The following is a 19,558-nucleotide window of genomic DNA, read 5'->3' as shown; positions in this document are numbered from 1 at the left end:
CGTGGATGTGTCATTAATTCTTGTTCAGAATCCAAGGATGATACAGATGATTGATCTCCTCCTGGGCTGTCTGCCAAAGTCCCCTCTTCCCTGTCACTCATGCTTCCTTGGTCAGAGGAGGCTTCATCGGCAGATTCCATCAGGAGCAAAACAGGTCTGCGGCATGTGGATGTCTCCCCCGCATCCTCCTGCACATTCCTTGGGGCAGGAGCTGGGCCAGAGCTAACCACAACAGATGGCTAAGCATTTTCCCCTCAGGTGATGAAAAGCAGGTGCGCACATTCTATCGTGTGCACCTGCTTGCCCACATCCATAATGAAATTCCCCCTGCGCACCCCACATCCCGCATATGCGCGTGTGGGGGCTCCCATCCCATTTTTAGACCTAGCAGGCCTCCCTGAAGCCTCCAGAGGATGGAAACGGCTCGTTTCTGGACTTCTGGTAGACCCGGTAGCAGTAGTAGTCGTAGTAGGCGGGACCCAGGGGAAAAGCCTTCTCTGTGGTGGCCCCGACCCTCTGGGACCAACTCCCCCACCAGAGATTAGGATTGCCCCCACCCTCCTTGCCTTTTGCAAACTCCTTAAAACCCACCTCTGCCATCAGGCATGGGGAAATTGATTCCCCTGGGCCATTCCCGCTTTACGTATGGTTTGTATGACACGTATGATTGTTTTTATATTAAGGTTTTTTAATTGTTTTTCTTTTAACTATTGGATTTGTATTGTTCTGTTGCTGTGAGCCGCCCCGAGTCTTCGGAGAGGGGTGGCATACAAATCAGATAGATAGATAGATAGATAGATAGATAGATAGATAGACAGACAGACAGACAGACAGACAGACAGACAGACAGACAGACAGACAGACAGACAGACAGACAGACAGACAGACAGGATGGATAGACAGACAGGATGGATAGACAGACAGACAGACAGGATAGATAGATAGATAGATAGATAGATAGATAGATAGATAGATAGATAGATAGATAGATAGATAGATAGACAGACAGACAGACAGACAGACAGACAGGATGGATAGACAGACAGACAGACAGACAGACAGACAGGATAGATAGATAGATAGATAGATAGATAGATAGATAGATAGATAGATAGATAGATAATCAATCAATCAAACAAACAAACAAACAAACAAATAAATAAATAGAAGATGGAGGACAGAAAAAGACCACCTGGTCCATCTAGTCTGCCCTTACACTATTTCCTGTATTTTATCTTAGGATGGATCTATGTTTTATCCCAGGCATGTTTAAATTCAGTGACTGTGGATTTACCAACCACGTCTGCTGGAAGTTTGTTCCAAGCATCTACTACCAGAACGGTAAAGGATGCCACACTGGTAGCAAACGTTGAGCTGCACGTGCAGCTTTAGGTCTGTTGCGTGCATAAGAACACATCAAACCTACTTTCATCTCTTCACATGTCATTGTTCCTCTGTACACCTAATTATTTCTAAGCCAAATTGCAAGCACTTTATGCAGGAAACACACCCCAAACACCCACCTACTGGCCTTCATCTTTCCATATCTTTTATTATTTCTCTTGCCCTCCTCCTCCTCCTCCTCCTCCCCCCATTTGAAGTCGATAAAAGGAGATGATTGGGTAAAGCTATATGGGCTGAATTTGTAATCTGGATTGGTATTTAATGAATATTGAATTTTGTAAAGGGGGGAAAAAGGTGTTAAAACCTTGTGCTCATGGCTTTCAGTATTTCTTGCTTGGCCTGCCATAGGCTCTTTCATAATTTAAATTGATCAGACCTTTCCGCATGTACCTTGTTCTTTGTTCTACAGTAATTACAAAATTCCACATTATGGGAAGCGTGAGCCAATTCTGACTACATCAATAAGTAAATGAACCCAGGCCTAAAGGGAGACTTAAAATATTGGTTACAAAAGTTCATGTGAGATACAAATGCACGCCTTGACACTCTTTGAATCACTCAGAAGAAGCCACAATGACATTGTGGGTGCCGTGACATTAATTGCATAAGGGACACCAAGTTACGAAATTAGCATCCCTTGTACATGACATGACGACGCAAATGGGATAGAGTTCATAATTCACACCGTGCACACAATTGTACATTTGGCAGCACTTGACTGCAACCTGAAGAAATAAGATAATGACCCTCTCAAATAATTTATGAACCCAAGGGCTTGGAACACAGAGGTGTCCAAGAGAAAGCAGAACTGGTGGAAAAAATGTAGCTAGGAACATAGAAACATAGAAGATTGATGGCAGAAAAAGACTTCCTGGTCCATCTAGTCTGCCCTTATACTATTTCTTTTATTTTATATTAGGATGGATATATGTTTATCCCAGGCATGTTTAAATTCAGTTACTGTGGATTTACCAACCACGTCTGCTGGAAGTTTGTTCCAAGGATCTACTACTCTTTCAGTTAAATAATATTTTCTCACGTTGCTTTTGATCTTTCCCCCAACTCAACTCAGATTGTGTCCCCTTGTTCTTGTGTTTACTTCCCTATTAAAAACACTTCCCTCCTGAACCTTATTTAACCTTTTAACATATTTAAATGTTTCTATCATGTCCCCCCTTTTCCTTCTGTCCTCCAGACTCTACAGATGGAGTTCATGAAGTCTTTCCTGATACGTTTTATGCTTAAGACCTTCCACCATTCTTGTAGCCCGTCTTTGGACCCCTTCAATTTTGTCAATATCTTTTTGTAGGTGAGGTCTCCAGAACTGGACACGGTATTCCAAATGGGGTCTCACCAGCACTCTAAACAGCGGGATCACAATCTCCCTCTTCCTGCTAGTTATCCAAAGAAACAGATTTCTCGCTTAATATTTCCAACAGCAATCTTAAAGGGATAAAGCTGACTGTAGATCTGCAGGTCAGCGGTTCAAATCTCATCACTAGCTCAAGGTTGACTCAGCCTTCCATCCTTGAGGACCCAAATGAGGACCCAAATTGTTGGGGTCAATATGCTGGCTTTGTTCAAAAAGTGCTATTGCTAACATGTTGTAAGCCGCCATGAGTCTAAGGAGAAGGGCGGCATAAAAATTGAATGAATGAATGAATGAATGAATGAATGAATGAATGAATGAATAAATAAATAAATAAATAAATAAAGTCTAGTCTAGTCTAGTCTAGTCTAGTCTAGTCTAGTCTAGTCTAGTCTAGTGAAGAGAAGAACCAGGGGAGACATGATAGCAGTCTTCCAATACACGGAGGAGAGGGTTAGACTATTTTCCAAAGCACCAGAAGGCCAGACAAGGAATAACTGATGGAAGCTAACCAAAGAGAGATTCAACCTGGAAATAAGGAGGAACTTTCTGATGGTGAGAGCAATCAACCAGTGGGACAGCTTCCCTGTGGAGCTTGTGAGCACTCCCAAACTTGAGATTTTCCAGGGGAGATTGGATGGCCATTTGTCCAAAATGGTGTAGGGTCTCCAGCTTGAGCAGGGGGTTGGACTAGATGACCTGCAAGCTCCCTTCCAACTCTAATAAATAAATAAATGAATGAATGAATGAATGAATGAATGAATAAATAAAAACTGCTACTGTATGTTTAAAATAGTTTACAAAAATGCATCGTGCATGTTTAAGTTTTTTTGTTAGTCATGTCAGAGTCACTCTTTTTCTCCCATACATGCTCATACATTCTAAAATATATAAGCAAATTATCTATTTTTGCTGTGGGGCAAGAATCTCTTTTCTTCAACTCATGAGAAATCATGCTGTCTAAACCACAAACATCAGGCTTCAGATTAAACACCGAATGACAAATAGCCCCCATTCAAAGGCTGGGGGGGGGTTTGTCCCCCCTCTAGGGTGGGCCACTGCTGACTTCATATGTTTTTGTGAAAATTGAACCGTTTTTGCTTCAGGCTACATCCACGTAAGTAATGAAGAATCAATTGATTCTGTCCGGCGGTAGCAGCTGTTGCTGGATCATTCCCTAGAGTTGGCAAGTACTCCATCTTAACCAGATGCTCTTAAGCCGACTTTAAATAAAAAAACCCAGCCTTTGTAATTGCATCCTGATCAAAGACGGGGTCAATTCCTAACGTCAGGATGCAGGATGTTCTTTGCAGAAGTTTGCAAGACGTTCCGATCCCTTTGAGGGAACCAATGAATGGGTTGGCTCTCAAAACAAGGACATTTCTGGAGTGCTGGAAATATCAAAGGAACGTCTAGGGCAGCAGTCACCAACCGGCGGTCTGTGAGAAAATTTTAGCGGAAAAAAGTTATTTGCATCTTTTTTTTATATTGCACTAAATCAGGGCTCCTCAAACTACGGCTCCTGGGCAGGATATGTGCAATGAACGTTTGTGTTGGTGCAGAGAGTCTCTCCCTCTTTTTGTGTGGGTCAGAGGGGGGCAGAAATTCCGACTTAGGGTCTGCTTCAGTTTCCTGGTGCGGGGCTTTGGGCAAAGGCTGAAGGGAAGTACTGGTGGCTGAGAGCCTGAGGGGATTAATAATAATGGCATCGGACCAGATTACTTACAGGACCGCCTTCTGCCACATGAATCCCAGCATCCGATTAGGTCCCACAGAGTTGGCCTTCTCCGGGTCCCGTCGACTAAACAATGTCGTTTCGTGGGTCCCAGGGGAAGAGTCTTCTCTGTGGTGGCCCCGACCCTCTGGAACCAGCTCCCCCCTGAGATGAGAACTGTCCCCACCCTCCTTGCCTTTTGTAAACTCCTTAAAACCCACCTCTGCCATCAGGCATGGGGGAACTGAGATAACTTCCCCAGGCCTACACTGTTTATGTATGGTACGTTGTGTGCATGGTTTTTAAATTATGGGTTTTTAGTTTTAATTATTAGATTTGTATTGTCCATTGTTTTTCTATTACTGCTGTGAGCCGCCCCGAGTCTACGGAGAGGGGCGGCATACAAATTTAATAAATAATAAATAAATAAATCCGGTTAGGTCCTCAGGGAGCACATACAGATGAAGAGATACCCCTGAGGAGCAGAGAGCGATTGTCCACTGTGGACAATCATACAGATGATGAAGAGGAAACCAGTTTTGAAGGATTTTAACTCTTAGGTTTTAGCTTGGTTGCTGACTGAGATTTATTTTTTGTTTATTTATTTGTTTGTTTGTTTGTTTGTTTATGTATTTATTCATTTATTCATTCATTCATTCATTCATTCATTCATTCTATTTTTATGCCACCCTTCTTCTTAGACTCAGGGCGGCTTACAACATGTTAGCAGTAGCACTTTTTAACAGAGCCAGCCTATTGCCCCCACAATCTGGGTCCTCGTTTGACCCACCTCGGAAGGATGGAAGGCTGAGTCAACCTTGAGCCGGTGATGAGATTTGAACCGCTGACCTACAGATCTACAGTCAGCTTCAGTGGCCTGCAGCACAGCACTCTACCTGCTGCGCCACCCCGGCTCCTTTTTTTTTTACTTTTTAAAATTGTTTTATTTTTTTACTGTTTAATTTATTGTTAAGACCCGATTGTGTTTGTTTACCCTCTTTTAAACTTACAGAGCTAGTTTACTGGTTTTCTTTGAAATAAATATTCTAAATCATTTAATCTACTGGTAGCTCAATTAATGCAATTTTATTGCTTTCCATTACTAGTAGCCACTGTATTTTCCACCCTAGGCTTATACTCGAGTCAGTAAGTTTTCCCAGTTTTTTTGTGGCAAAGGTAGGCGCCACGGCTTATAATCGGGTCGACGCATACTCGAGTATATATGGTACTAAAATGATGAATTACAGTGATACCTTGTCTTACAAACTTAATTGGTTCCGGGACAAGGTTCTTAAGGTGAAAGGTTTGTAAGACGAAACAATGTTTCTCATATGAATCAATGGAAAAGCGATTAATGCGTGCAAGCCCAAAATTCACCCCTTTTGCCAGCAGAAGTGCCCGTTTTTGTGCTGCTGGGAATTCCCCTGAGGCTCCCCTCCATGGGAAACCCCACCTCCAGACATCCGTGTTTTTGCAATGCTGCAGGGAAATCCCAACAGGGGAATCCCAGCATGGCAAAAACAAGTGCTTTGCTGGCAACGGAAGTCCAGAGGTGGGGTTTCCCAGCGAAGGGAGCATCAGTGAAATCACAGCATCACAAAAACACTGAAGTCTTTGAAACCCCACCTCCAGACCTCTGTGTTTTTGCGATGCTGCGATTTCACTGAGGCTCCCCTCGCTGGGAAACCCCACCTCCAGACTTCCGTTGCCAGCAAAGCACTTGTTTTTGCAATGCTGGGATTCCCCTGCTGGGATTCCCCTGCAGCATCACAAAAACACGGAAGTCCGGAGGTGGGGTTTCCCATGGAGGGGAGCTTCAGGGGAATCCCAGCAGCGCAAAAACGGGTGCTGCACTGGCAACGGAAGGCCAGAGGTGGGGCATCCCAGTGGCGGCGGTGGGTTTGTAAGGTGAAAATAGTTTGTAAGAAGAGGCAAAAAAATCTTAAACCCCGGGTTTGTATCTCGAAAAGTTTGTATGACGAGGCGTTTGTAAGGCGAGGTATCACTGTATTTTACTTTTTCTTTAATTCTTGGAGGGTAGGGTGGAGGTGGGGAGAGACATTATAAAAACATTCTCCTTGTTCTTTCTCTCTTTATGAACAATGGCATCGCATTCAATCTCGGGAAGGAAATTGATGTCTGTAGGAACGTACGGCTGACCTTTGGTTCCAAAGATAATTAGACTGTGGGAGGGATCCTTTTCTTCAGCTCTCCATATCTCTGCCCTTTAGATGTTGGTGGGGAAAGGGAGATTGTGCGGATATACACCTTGCATATCAAAACATTTATAGCCGCTTTTTTGCCCAGTCGATGGCGTGTGCTATAGAAGGAGTACAATTGAAAAGCAATACGGCCGGGCTGACACGTAGATGGTGAGAAATAAACTAATTTTCCGAGAAATTGCAATCCCGTCTACATGAGAAGGAACACAACTCAATCAAAGTTTTCTATGAAGATTGAATTTAACAGTGAGTAGGGGGGTGAAACTGAAGTGGAAAAAAGTGGATGTCTTGTTTGTGTGTGTCTGTGTCTTTGTGTGTGTATATTTGTGTGTGTATACACCTACAGTACGGAAGTGCTCTGATGCCTCCTTTGTGTGGGATATTTTTGAACCCACAATCTAGCCCAAGGGTAGGCCAAGTTGGCTCTTCTATGACTTGTGGACTTCAACTCCCAGAATTCCTGAACCAATCATGCTATCTCAGGAATTCTGGGAGTTGAAGTCCATATGTCATAGAAGAGCCAGCTTTGCCTATCCCTAATCTAGCCTATAGCTTTGGAATTTCCTGATGATGTCATTTCTATGCACCAATCAGGGACAAATTACCAAACCCAGATTGTTAAAATCTGGGAGAGCCAAGTTAACAATGAATAGGCATAGCAGCCAATGAATAGGCATAGCAACTAAATCAGCCAATAGGAGCTAACCACTTCTGAGTCTGTGCAGAAAATCGAAAGTGAAAGCTTAAGTTTAAGGCTGGCCATGGCTCAGTCCACTCTCTGCTCTCTGGTCCACTTGTACTCTCTGAACGCTGCTTGTGTTTTACTTTTAACTGTTGCTACCTTGAAGAAGAACTCTGCTAATGGTATTGTAAATTAATCTGTTACTATGTTTATAAAGAAGTTATTGAATCCACTTGAATCAGTTATCTGTGTGTGCTTCTGGTTTTGATTTTTGCAACAAACTCTAATATTAGCTAGTAAGAAGAATATATTTTTTTTAAAAAATCAGGGATGAGGACAAAATTGAAAAAAAGTATCCCTGTGGAGTCGCTCGCTCAATAGACATGATATGTCTGTAAAAACATGCAATTTTCTCTCTCTGATTGTGTTCAAATCTCATGCAAAAATCATGATGGGCTTAGCTAGAGCTTGTCCACAGAGCCACCATTGTCTTGGTTTGTTCACAACCTAATCAGCCATAAGCCACACTTGGATACAACAACAATATCTCCGAGACCACGTTCTGCCGCATGAATCCCAGCGACCGATTAGGTCCCACAGAGTGGGCCTTCTCCGGGTCCCGTCAACTAAACAATGTCGGTTGGCGGGCCCCAGGGGAAGAGCCTTCTCTGTGGTGGCCCCGACTCTCTGGAACCAGCTCCCCCCAGAGATTAGAACTGCCCCTACTCTCCTTTCCTTTCGTAAGCTCCTTAAAACCCACCTTTGTCGTCAGGCATGGGGGAACTGAGACATCTTCCCCGGGCATATACAATTTATGCATGGTATGTTTGTATGTATGTTTGCTTAGTAATGGGGTTTTTTAAATATTTTAAATTATAATTATTAGATTTGTCATGAACTGTTTTATTGTGTTGTGAGCCGCCCCAAGTCTGCGGAGAGGGGCGGCATACAAATCTAAATAATAATAATAATAATAATAATAATAATAATAATAATAATAATAACAACAACAACAACAACAATTGGATTCCCAAAATACACTGAACTAAATAAACCCTCCAAATACGCTAAACTGAATAACAGTTGCAAGTATGAAATATGGTCATTTTATTTCCAGTGCAATTTCAAACAGGAGTCAAGGGCTACATGTACTGTATTTCAAAGGCTAGACTGGTAGAAATGATGGTTTTTTAAAAAAAATGGCTTAGAAACATTAAAAAAAATAGCCGCTTGGTGCTTGTTCTTCCCTTAAAAAGGAGAAATACAGATGACATCATTGGTAATCCATTGTCATCATATATAAATGTTGCTTTGATTGACTCCAAAGCCTGCAAGTGTTAACCATGGTTTCAAACAGAATGGATAATCCAATTAGTTCATGCATATGCTTATTGGATGGTTGCTAACCATGTTGATGAATTCGGCCCTGACTTTAGAGCTTTTCTACTGAGATTCTATCCACATTTTTGCAGTTTTGTATTAAGTAATTTGCAATGTAATTTGTGGCGTAATTTGCAAACAGATGTATCTGGTTCATTTGCAGCCCTAGAAATATTAGATGTTGTGGAAGTTGTAAAATCCATTTTAGCTTTCTTTTCTTAAAGGCCGCAGAAACTTATACTGCTACAGGAAGGCATTAGTTTTGCTTGAGCTATAACAACAGGATGAAAGAGAAGAAGAAGAAAGGGGGGTGGGGGTGGAAACCCACTGTGCACAGTAATGGATGAAATCTATCTATGTGGTCACTAACCGTCAATGCTCACTTGATGGCAGGCAATCAATCAATAGCCCCAAGAAAACGCAGCAACTTGAAAGTGCTCTGTGATCAAAAACAGTCCCAGGGGGACAAAAAGCCCAGGAATATTTTGTCATCACTCCGTGGACTGCATTGGCTGTTGATCGGTTTTTGGACACAATTCAAAGTGTTGGTTATGACGTATAGAGCCCTACATGGCATAGGATAAGATTATATCCTAGACCACCTTCTGCCGCACAAATCTCAGCATCTGTTGAGGTCCCACGGAGTTGGTCTCCTTAGGGTCCCGTCGACCAAACAATGTCGGCTGGTAGGGCCTAGGGGAAGAGCCTTCTCTGTGGGGGGCCCAGCCCTCTGGAATCCGCTCCCTCTGGAGATTCACACTGCCCCCACCCTCCTCGCCTTCTGAAAGAGTTTAAAAACACATCTTTGCCACCAGGCCCGGGGACGTTAGACCTTCCCCCTGACCAACAAATGCCATTAGTGTGATTATTGAATGAATGCAATTGAATGTTTTAAAGTTAGAATTTTTAAGAATCTTTTTAGTATATTAATTGGAGAAACTGTATTGTTATGTTTTTGGTATATGCTGTGAGCCGCCCTGAGTCCGTGGAGAGGGGCGGCATACAAGTCCAATAAATAAATAAATAAATAATAAATGACAAATGAAATTAAAGGAGTAAGAAATAAAGAAACTAAAGAGATATGGGAAAAACGATATAGATGGATCCGCAATAAAAAAAACACAAAATTGACAATATAGAGTATAGGTGTATATGCAAAAGACTTGGAAATATTAACATTCCGTTTTATATTAATATAATGATTTGTATTTGGTTTTCTTATGACACAATGAAAGGAATTGTAATGATGATGTGATAACAGAAACGGTATTATATCTGTAAGAACAAGGATATGACTTTTTTTTAATAATAAAATTTTAAATATTTTTTAAAATAAATAAATAAATAAATAAATAATGTGTGTGTGAGAGAGAGATTGAGAGAGAGAGAAGCACTGAGATGCTTCTGGTTGAAAGGATTAGTTGATGACATCACCATTACATGGGGGATGCCCATTTTGGTAATTTGGAAAATAGCTTGACCCCTTCCTCTCTGTGGCAGCCCCTCAAATATGGGAAGGCTGTTATTATATGTCCCCTGGTCCTTCACCAGACTAGCCATGCCCAGTTCCTGTAACCATTCTTCACATGTTTTAGTCTCCAGTCCGCTCATCATCCTGGTTGTTCTCCACTGCACTTTCTCTAGTGTTTCAATACATTTGCACACAATATTTATTGGGTGTGCTCATGTATTGTTGCAATTGAAGCTGAAGTAGTCATTGACTGGTAGGACGTTGTTGCAGATAATTTTATGAACTACGCTTAGGTCATACACAGTAGTTCCACATTGTTGGTTGTTCCTCTCTGTACTTTTTCTAGAGTCTTGTTTGGCCCTCTCAAATTTGGCAACATGTGGGCTAACCTGCCTGCAGATTCAGATATGCAATAGTGCCTGAGGTTATAGATGAAATGGGACAGATGCCTTGTAGGATCATAATAGGGTATTCCTGCGAGCTTTCTCAAGAAAACTAAAGCTGAGCGTAGATCTGCAGGTCAGCGGTTCAAATCTCATCAGCGACTCAAGGTGGATAAAATGAGGACCCGGATTGTGGGGGCAATATGTTGACTCTGTTAAAAAGTGCTATTGCTGATATGTTGTAAGCCGCCCTGAGTCTAAGGAGAAGGGAGGCCTTAAAAAAAATCGAATAATTAACTAACTAACTAATTAACTAAAGAAAGAAAGAAAGAAAGAAAGAAAGAAAGAAAGAAAGAAACCAACCAACCAACCAACCAACCAACCAACCAACCAACCAACCAACCAACCAACCAACCAACCAACCAACCAACTAACTAGCATCAAAATTTTGAATGTGAATATTCCTTTCCAAGGAGAATTGAAAAGCTGGCAGGAATTGGCAAAATGCACACTACATGTTATCATTTTTTTTTTGCTTGAGAATTTACACAAGGTCACCTCCATCTATATGGCACTACAAACAGCAGGTTTAACCATAAGTTATGATTCTGCTGCGCTTCAAATTAGTGCAAGTGGGACGTGGTGTTTTCACATTGATCAATGACACAAAGCAGATTCTACTTACCTAAAAAGACAAACATTTGCAGTAAGATAAATGATGTTCCCTTCCCCTATCTTTGTGTGTATGTGTGTGTGTGTGTGTGTGTGTGTGTGTGTGTGTGTGTGTGTAACATTTTAAAGTGCTTAATATTTTTTTGGGAATGATTTAGGCCTGCCAATTAATTCAAAGAAAACAGAGTGATCTTTCAGAACAACAATTTAACATTTTTAAAAAATACTTTATTAAATTTCTACATATAAAAACAGTCAAAACATGGACAGACAAATGAGCTTAAAACATATAAGACGTTAAGTTTCAATAGTAAAGACATAAGTTGTCAACCAGTGACTATCACTGTCGAGCGACCTGATGTTGGGTATTAATGTCTATTATGTTATTTTATTCTCTTTTCTCCTCTTCCAATAAGATGACTGGATAATATCAAAATGACACAGTGTGTATATATGTAGATTGTTCTGAGTTCGGGTTTTGCCCCGTGTAATATTTTGAATGTCTGCGACGTTTCGGTGAAATCACATTCACCATCATCAGGCTGAAGTTATAAGCTTCGTGCTGCTGTAAATATAGTTTGTTTGCAACTGCCATTTGTTTCTTATATATAGTGGTGGGGGTGGAGATTTGGTTTGAATGTAGCAAATAGATTGGGTGGCTGTGTTTTAATGATTTGATTGGTTGGTGGAATCACATTTAGTTGAAGGATTGACATGGTGATGATTGTGATATGCTTTTTTGTTTAAGGCTGGTTTCCAAATTTCTGGTAGGCAGGACGTGGCATCACGTTTATTCATACTGAGAGGGCGTTTTTCTATCTCTATGGCTTCCATGATTATTCTTTTATATACGTGTTCTGTTTTGGAGAGTAATTTAGTTTTTTCGAAGTCAATTTCATGTCCTGTTTTTTTAATGTGCTGGAAAAGGGAGGAAGTTTTTTCTTCTTTTTTGACTGCATTTTTATGTTCTGCAATGCGTGTGTTTATTCTTCTATTAGTTTGTCCAAAGTATGTGGCTGCACATGTTTTGCATGGTATTTCATAGATTCCTTGGTTTTCAAGTTGGATTTTGTCTTTTGGGTTTCTTAGGATATTGGATATTTTCTGGTTGGTGACAAATGAAGTTTTGATATTATGTTTGTGGAGAATTTTGCTAATTTTGTCTGTGGTGCTGTAAGGGAGGAGTGTGATGCCATTATTCTGTTCTTTGTCTTGATTTTGGGGGGATGTCTCTTTTTTATTAGGTTTGTTATTGTTTTTCTTTCAAATCCATTAGAAATTAATACATCTTTGAGTTTGTTCAATTCAATTTTTAAGTGATCATGGTCAGCTAGGCGTTTGGTTCTGGAGATTAGGGTTTTGGCTACTGAGGTGATCTGTGCAGGGTGGTGGTGGGAGTGTGCATTTACGTAGCGGTTGGTGTGTGTTTTCTTTTATATATATAGTTAGCTAAGAATGACCAAGAATGTGCGTCCTTTCCCCGCAGTTGCTCTAGGCATCAGCTCCTAGCTACAACGATACTAAAATGAACACATTTGTTCATTCATTGATCGAACGAAACCTAAATCTGACCATGAATGACGGTGAGAGTATGTATGTTTTAGCCGGGATTTTAATTCATGTTTTTCTGTTGCTTTTATGAAATGTTTCGTATTTGTTGGAGGCCACCCAGAGTTGGGCAGCTTATACGTAAAACCTAAAATAAATAATAAATAAATCCATTACATTTATTTATTTATTTATTATTTGTACAATATACAATACATATGGAATGAAATAGACATTAAGTAGTATATATAGGGATAGTAAGTAAAAAAAGAAGAGGAGTGGATGAGAGGGAGAGAATATATAGGATATATGAGAAAAGGAAAGGTAATTGGACAGGGGACGTTAGGCACATCAGTGCACTTATGTACGCCCCTTACTGGCCTCTTAGGAACCTGGAGAGGTCAATCATGGAGAGTCTAAGGGAGAAATGTTGGGGGTTGGGAGTAGACACTATAGAGTCCGGTAATGAATTCCACGCGTCGACGACTCGATTGTTAAAGTCATATTTTTTTACAGTCAAGTTTGGAGCAGTTAATATTAAGTTTGAATCTGTTGCATGCTCTTGTGTTGTTGCGGTTGAAGGTGAAGTAGTCGTTGACCGGAAGGACATTGCAGCATATGATTTTGTGGGCAATACTTAAATCGTGTTTTAGGCGCCGCAATTCTAAGCTTTCAAGACCTAGGATAGTTAGTCTGTTTTCGTAAGGTATTCTGTTTCGAGTGGAGGAGTGAAGGGCTCTTCTGGTGAAATATCTTTGGACGTTTTCGATAGTGTTGATGTCTGAAATGTGGTGTGGGTTCCAGACAGATGAGCTGTATTTGAGGATGGATCTGGCATAAGTTTTGTAGGCTCTAGTCAGTAGTGTGAGATTGCCAGAGCAGAAGCTACGTAGGATCAGGTTAACAACTCTGGAAGCCTTTTTGGCGATATAGTTGCAGTTGGCTTTAGCACTTAGGTCATTTGATATTAGTATTCCAAGGTCTTTTACTGAATGTGGGTTGGCTGTGAGGGTTTGTTTATTCAGTTCATATATGAGGTTTGGATTCTTTTTGCCGATGTGGAGGGTAGAGCATTTGTTGGTTGATATTTGAAGTTGCCAGGTGTTAGACCAATCTGAAACGAGGTCAAGGTCTTTTATATGAATTTATATGAATGTTGAATTTATATAGCCACCCATCTTGTAACAAATTCTGAATGGCCCCCCAATTAAAAAGAGACAAGCAATGTCCCAAGATGAGACCACTGCTAGATATATTGTCACTTCACACACAAGTCTTGTAAGGGCTGGAGCTTCTATGGCAACGTCACAATGCACTATTTCATCACTGCCGTCCATTTCTGCATGTGCCCATAAAGACTTCATGATGTTCTACAGGTTACTGAAGAAGGAAAACTGGGGTAGCCTGCAGAGCACCCTTTCAAACAATTTCTCTTCCGCTTCCTAATGCTCTATCGATTCCGAGCAGTCCCTTATCTACGTGATAGCGTGGCTCATCAGGTTCTGCAATGCACAGATACATTCCTTCAGTGAAATTACCATATTAAGCGTAACCTGCTGCTCCTTTGTGTTCTGTCTGGGTCCCTCCAGAGGCAAACACCAACCCAAAAAGAGAATCCAGACACACTGGTAAAAATCAAAGGCAGTTTATAGAATTCAAAGCAAACACAGGTAACAGAAAATGTCCTTACAAACAGGAACACGCTGAAACTTCAAAGATGTTTCACGAAGGCCATGAAGTAAAACAGGATTCTTGCTGTCAAAAGCAACGCTGGAGATAACAAACATACGCCTCCCCCAAGTCTTCCAGTCTTCTAGGCCACAAGCCAAGATCAGAGACGCCGAGAAGCAAGGCAGGTTCACAGAACTCCCAGTTGATAACTCTCCACATGGCTAAAAGGGCTTGCCTGCCTTTTAAACCCTGTTGAGGAGAACCACACCCAAACCCAGCTGTTGCCAATTCAGTGATGCCAATACCTTTCTAATTGGTCCCGTCTCAGAGCTGCACGTCTCTGTCTCATGTCAATTATAGCCTGTGCTTCCTCATCCAATGAGGCCAGGCTACTGGCTGGGGAGAGGCCCCCCCCAGGGCTCTCAGGCTGCTCCCCCTCATCCTCTTCCTGACTTTCCTCTCCCCCGTCTGCCTGGTCCTCCCCCTCCTGTTCACTGTCCTCCTCCTCCGGGCCTGGATCCAGCAGAGATGCAGCCGGTCCCTGAGGAGCCTCAGGCTGAATCACAACACCTTGTGGCTCCTTTTTACTGTTTGTTGGTTCCCTGACAGTCAGGCCATAATAGGGAGGGTCAAAGAAGGAGCATCAAAGAAGCCAGAGGGAAAAAATGAATTGGGATGTTCGTGTGAAATCAGGACCCTGGAGAGCTCCCTCAGCGATCACTGACCTGATTAAGCGAAAAGGCTTCAAGGTGATTTCTGACAGTTGCAATGGTCAGGTTTCATTTGGTAATCAGATTGATTAAAGATTAAAAAGTGTTTTAGCGTAACGTGGGAAGCCTGGAATGTTTGCCAACGGTAGGGCTTTTTAAGGCATTGCATATCTGTTTTAGCAAATTCTATAAATTACAGTGGTGCCTCTACTTACTGTTGTGGTTCAGCCTGGGACCCCTCCGGGAATGGCTGATTTGCTGTCGGTGTCCAGCTCAGAGGCTGAGGACCAGGAGGGGCAGACTGACGACGAAGCTGAATCCCAGGCTGAAGATGAAGGACAGCCAGAGTTCCACCAGGGGGAGCTCTCCCCAGCAAGCAGCCTGGATTCCCTGGGGGAAGATGCTAGTGACTTCATAGATATGCGACAGAGGAGAGCTAACGAGAGAAGAACGCAATTGGCTAGATATTTCCAGCATTAGAGGTCACAGCTGGGTTTGGGTGTGGTGCTCTTGGGAAAGGATAAAAGGCGGCCCCACCCTTCCTGGCTTGTGGAGTTTTATCTTGGAGATTCGTGAGACCTGTCTGTGAACTTTGGTGGCTACAATCCTGGTTTGTGCCTTGGACTCTTGAAACCTTGGGGGGGGGTGCCAGCAAGAAGCTTTTGGAATTGACTGGACATCAGGACCCTGTTGTAAAGTATTGTAACCTGTCTGCTGTGAAGACAGGTTTTCCTTTGTGCTTATTTTTTCCTGCTATAAATTACTTTTGGATTTTACCAGAGTGTCTGGCTGTTTTTTCAGTGGGTGTGGAGGTCTGGGAAAACCCAGACAGAACACTTACGAACTTAATTTGTTCCGTGACCAGGTTCTTAAGTAGAAAAGTTTGTAAAAAGAAGAAATTTTTCCCATAAGAATCAATGTAAAAGCAAATAATGCGTACAATTGGGGAAACCACAGGGAGGGTGGAGACCCTGTTTCCTCCCGGGAGATTCCCAGAGAGGGCCCATGGAGGCTTCTCCCCGCCTTTTCTGGCCCTGTTTCCTCCCAGGAGATTCCTAGATAGGCCCCATGGAGACTTCTCCCCACCTTTTCAAACCCTGTTTTCTCCCAGGAGATTCCTAGAGAGGCCCCATGGAGGCTTCTCCCTGCCTTTTCTGGTTACAGTTTCAGAGTCTCAGGTTTGTAAGTGGAAAATGGTTCTTGAGAAGAGGCAAAAAAATCGTGAAGTAGAGTCTTCTCCAGTACCATAGTTCAAAGGCCTCCATTCTTTGGCACTTAGCCTTCCTTCTAGTCCAACTTTCACAGCCACTCATTTGCAAGTGGGAAAACCATAGCCTTGACTATTTATTTATTTATTATTTATTTATTTATTTTGTCCAATACACAATGAGGGTTTTAGTGGGTATATATCTATATACACATAGTAAAATACATGATGAAGGTTATAGAGGAGATACTCATAGTAAAATATATTTAAGAGATAATAGAAAAGAAGGTATAGTAATAGAACATATCAATGAAAGAATAGAAGAAGAGATAGAGGAATAGAAGAAAGGTATAGGAGATATAGGAGAGCAATAGGACAGGGGACGGAAGGCACTTTAGTGCACTTGTACTCGCCCCTTACTGACCTCTTAGGAATCTGGAGAGGTCAACCGTAGATAATCTAAGGGTAAAGTGTTGGGGTTTGGGGATGACACTATGGAGTCCGGTAATGAGTTCCACGCTTCGACAACTCGGTTATTGAAGTCATATTTTTTACAGTCAAGTTTGGAGCGGTTAATATTAAGTTTAAATCTGTTGTGTGCTCTTGTGTTGTTGTGGTTGAAGCTGAAGTAGTCGCCGACAGGCAGGACGTTGCAGCATATGATCTTGTGGGCAATACTTAGATCTTGTTTAAAAGGCGCCTAAGTTCTAAACTTTCCAGGCCCAGGATTGACTACGCACACTTTTATTTGGCAAATTGCAACAAATAGTTTTCATCCCGGTTATTATGTGTCAGCATCCGCCCACTTCTCCAAAACGAGTGTTTAAAAAAAGATACAGGAGAGAGTTAAAATTATCTGCATTATATCAGGCAGGAGCAAAAGCCAGAAATACAAAGACAGTGGCACAATTAAGCTATTTCAAGTGTTTCTTGTTCTATTAATGAGAGATTCATGCAGCTACATCAAATTATACCGGATCTGAGAGATAATGAAACAATCTTAGCTAAAGCGAGACTAATTGTGTCTTCAGCTCTGCCAGTGAGATTGTTCAAAAACCAGTGCAATGAATGCACAGCAAATGGGCAAATTTTAAAAGCTAAATGGGATTTTCAAAACAGTGAATACACTTTTTAACCTAATTTCCATGGAAGAAATCAGTAGATGCATTACATGGTGAGAGAGTTACTTTTTGGGGGAAATCTATTAGAAATTGATATTAAAATGTAGCCTGTCTAGAAAGCCATTTAGATGCAGAAAAAAACCTGGGTCTGTATTGATTGATTGATTGATTGATTGATTGATTTTGTCCAATACACAATGAGGGTTTTAGTGAGTATATATCTATATACACATAGTAAAATACATGATGGAGGTTATAGAAAAGATACTCATAGTAAAATATATCTAAGAAAGAATAGAAAAGAATATATAGGAATAGAACATATCAATGAAAGAATTATTCATTATTATTATTATTATTATTATTATTATTATTATTTTTATTATTATTATTTATTAGATTTGTATGCCGCCCCTCTCCGTAGACTCGGGGCGGCTCACAACACAATAAAACATTTAGCAACCGCAGCTAGACTCTCATATGCGCAGTGGTGGAAGAACGAAGAAGTACCCCCAAATGAAGTAATAATTAAAAAAAATATTATACTGTGCAGAAATGTCAAAATTGACTTCACAAGTTAGAAATGAATCCTCGGCTACGTTCAACGAGTGTTGGGACCCTTTTTATAACTGGCTAGGAAGCAAAAGCGAGAACAATAGGCTATAAGATTGTGATTTTTGACACCATTTCGAACTGTCACAAATCTGGTATAAACCATTTTATTATCTCATAAAATAGCACGAGACGTTATATATATTTAGATATGTAGATTTATTAATATCTGTTAATTTCTCCGCAATGTGTTTATTTCAACTCTGGCATTGAACCCTTCTGATACAATCCTCGAAACATGGTAATGAGCATATACAATTTGACCCAATTTTCGTTCTCAATACAACTCCCCTGTTTACTCGCCGACACTTTTACCCGTTTTGTCTATAGGTTTTTCTTTTGTTTTTCTTTTTTCTTTTTTTTTCTGTACTGTTTGTTCTTATGTTTTGAATTGTACCTTATGTTGTATTATATGATGTAAATGTTTCCATTTTAATAATAAAACAATTTATAAAAAAAAAATAAAAAAAAATAAAACAGTTCATAACAAATCTAATAATTTACAATTTAAAATATTTTTAAAAAACCATTATTAAGCAGACATACAAACAAACATACCATACATAAATTGTATATGCCCGGGGGAGATATCTCAGTTCCCCCATGCCCGACGACAAAGGTGGGTTTTGAGGAGTTTACAAAAGGCAAGGAGGGTGGGGGCAATTCTAATCTCTGGGGGGAGTTGGTTCCAGAGGGCCAGGGCCGCCACAGAGAAGGCTCTTCCCCTGGGTCCCGCCAAGCGGCATTGTTTAGTTGATGGGACCCGGAGAAGGCCAACTCTGTGGGACCTAACTGGTCGCTGGGATTCGTGCAGCAGAAGGTGGTCCCTGAGATAATCTGGTCCAGTGCCATGAAGGACTTTATAGGTCATAACAAACACTTTGTACAGCCATCTGATTTTAATAAAAACAGAAAAAGTGAACAGTTTCATATTTTGAAAAATTTATTAGTTTGATGTATGCCCTATCTATCCTCCAAGAGTTTTGAGGTAATCACCAGAAGGCTACGAGTTCTAGTCTTGCTTTAGGTATGAAAGCCTGTTGGATGACTTTGGACCAATCACCAGGAGGCTCTGATCTCTAATCCCACTTTAGGCAGGGAAGTCAGCTGATGACTTTGGACCAATCACCAGAAGCAGTGAAGGACGACAAAAATTTTTACTACCACACTGTGAGCGTGGCTTATTTTGTGAATGTGGCTTGCCAGCCATGTGACCAGGTGGGAATGGCTTTTTGATCATGTGACAGGGGGTGGCTTAAAGGTCATGTGACTGGCTTAAAGGTGGCCAACTTGACGTCACCCACGTCAAGAGTTTGGGTTAAGGTGCCTGTCCATTTGACTGGCAGGTGGCAAACATATCTAATACACGTTCCTCTTCCTTTTTTTGCCCAC

Source organism: Erythrolamprus reginae, chromosome 10 (genome assembly GCF_031021105.1).
Source record: "Erythrolamprus reginae isolate rEryReg1 chromosome 10, rEryReg1.hap1, whole genome shotgun sequence".
NCBI classification, from domain to species: domain Eukaryota; kingdom Metazoa; phylum Chordata; class Lepidosauria; order Squamata; family Dipsadidae; genus Erythrolamprus; species Erythrolamprus reginae.
The sequence above is the reverse complement of the archived record's forward strand: the minus strand, read 5'-3'. Positions refer to the sequence as shown.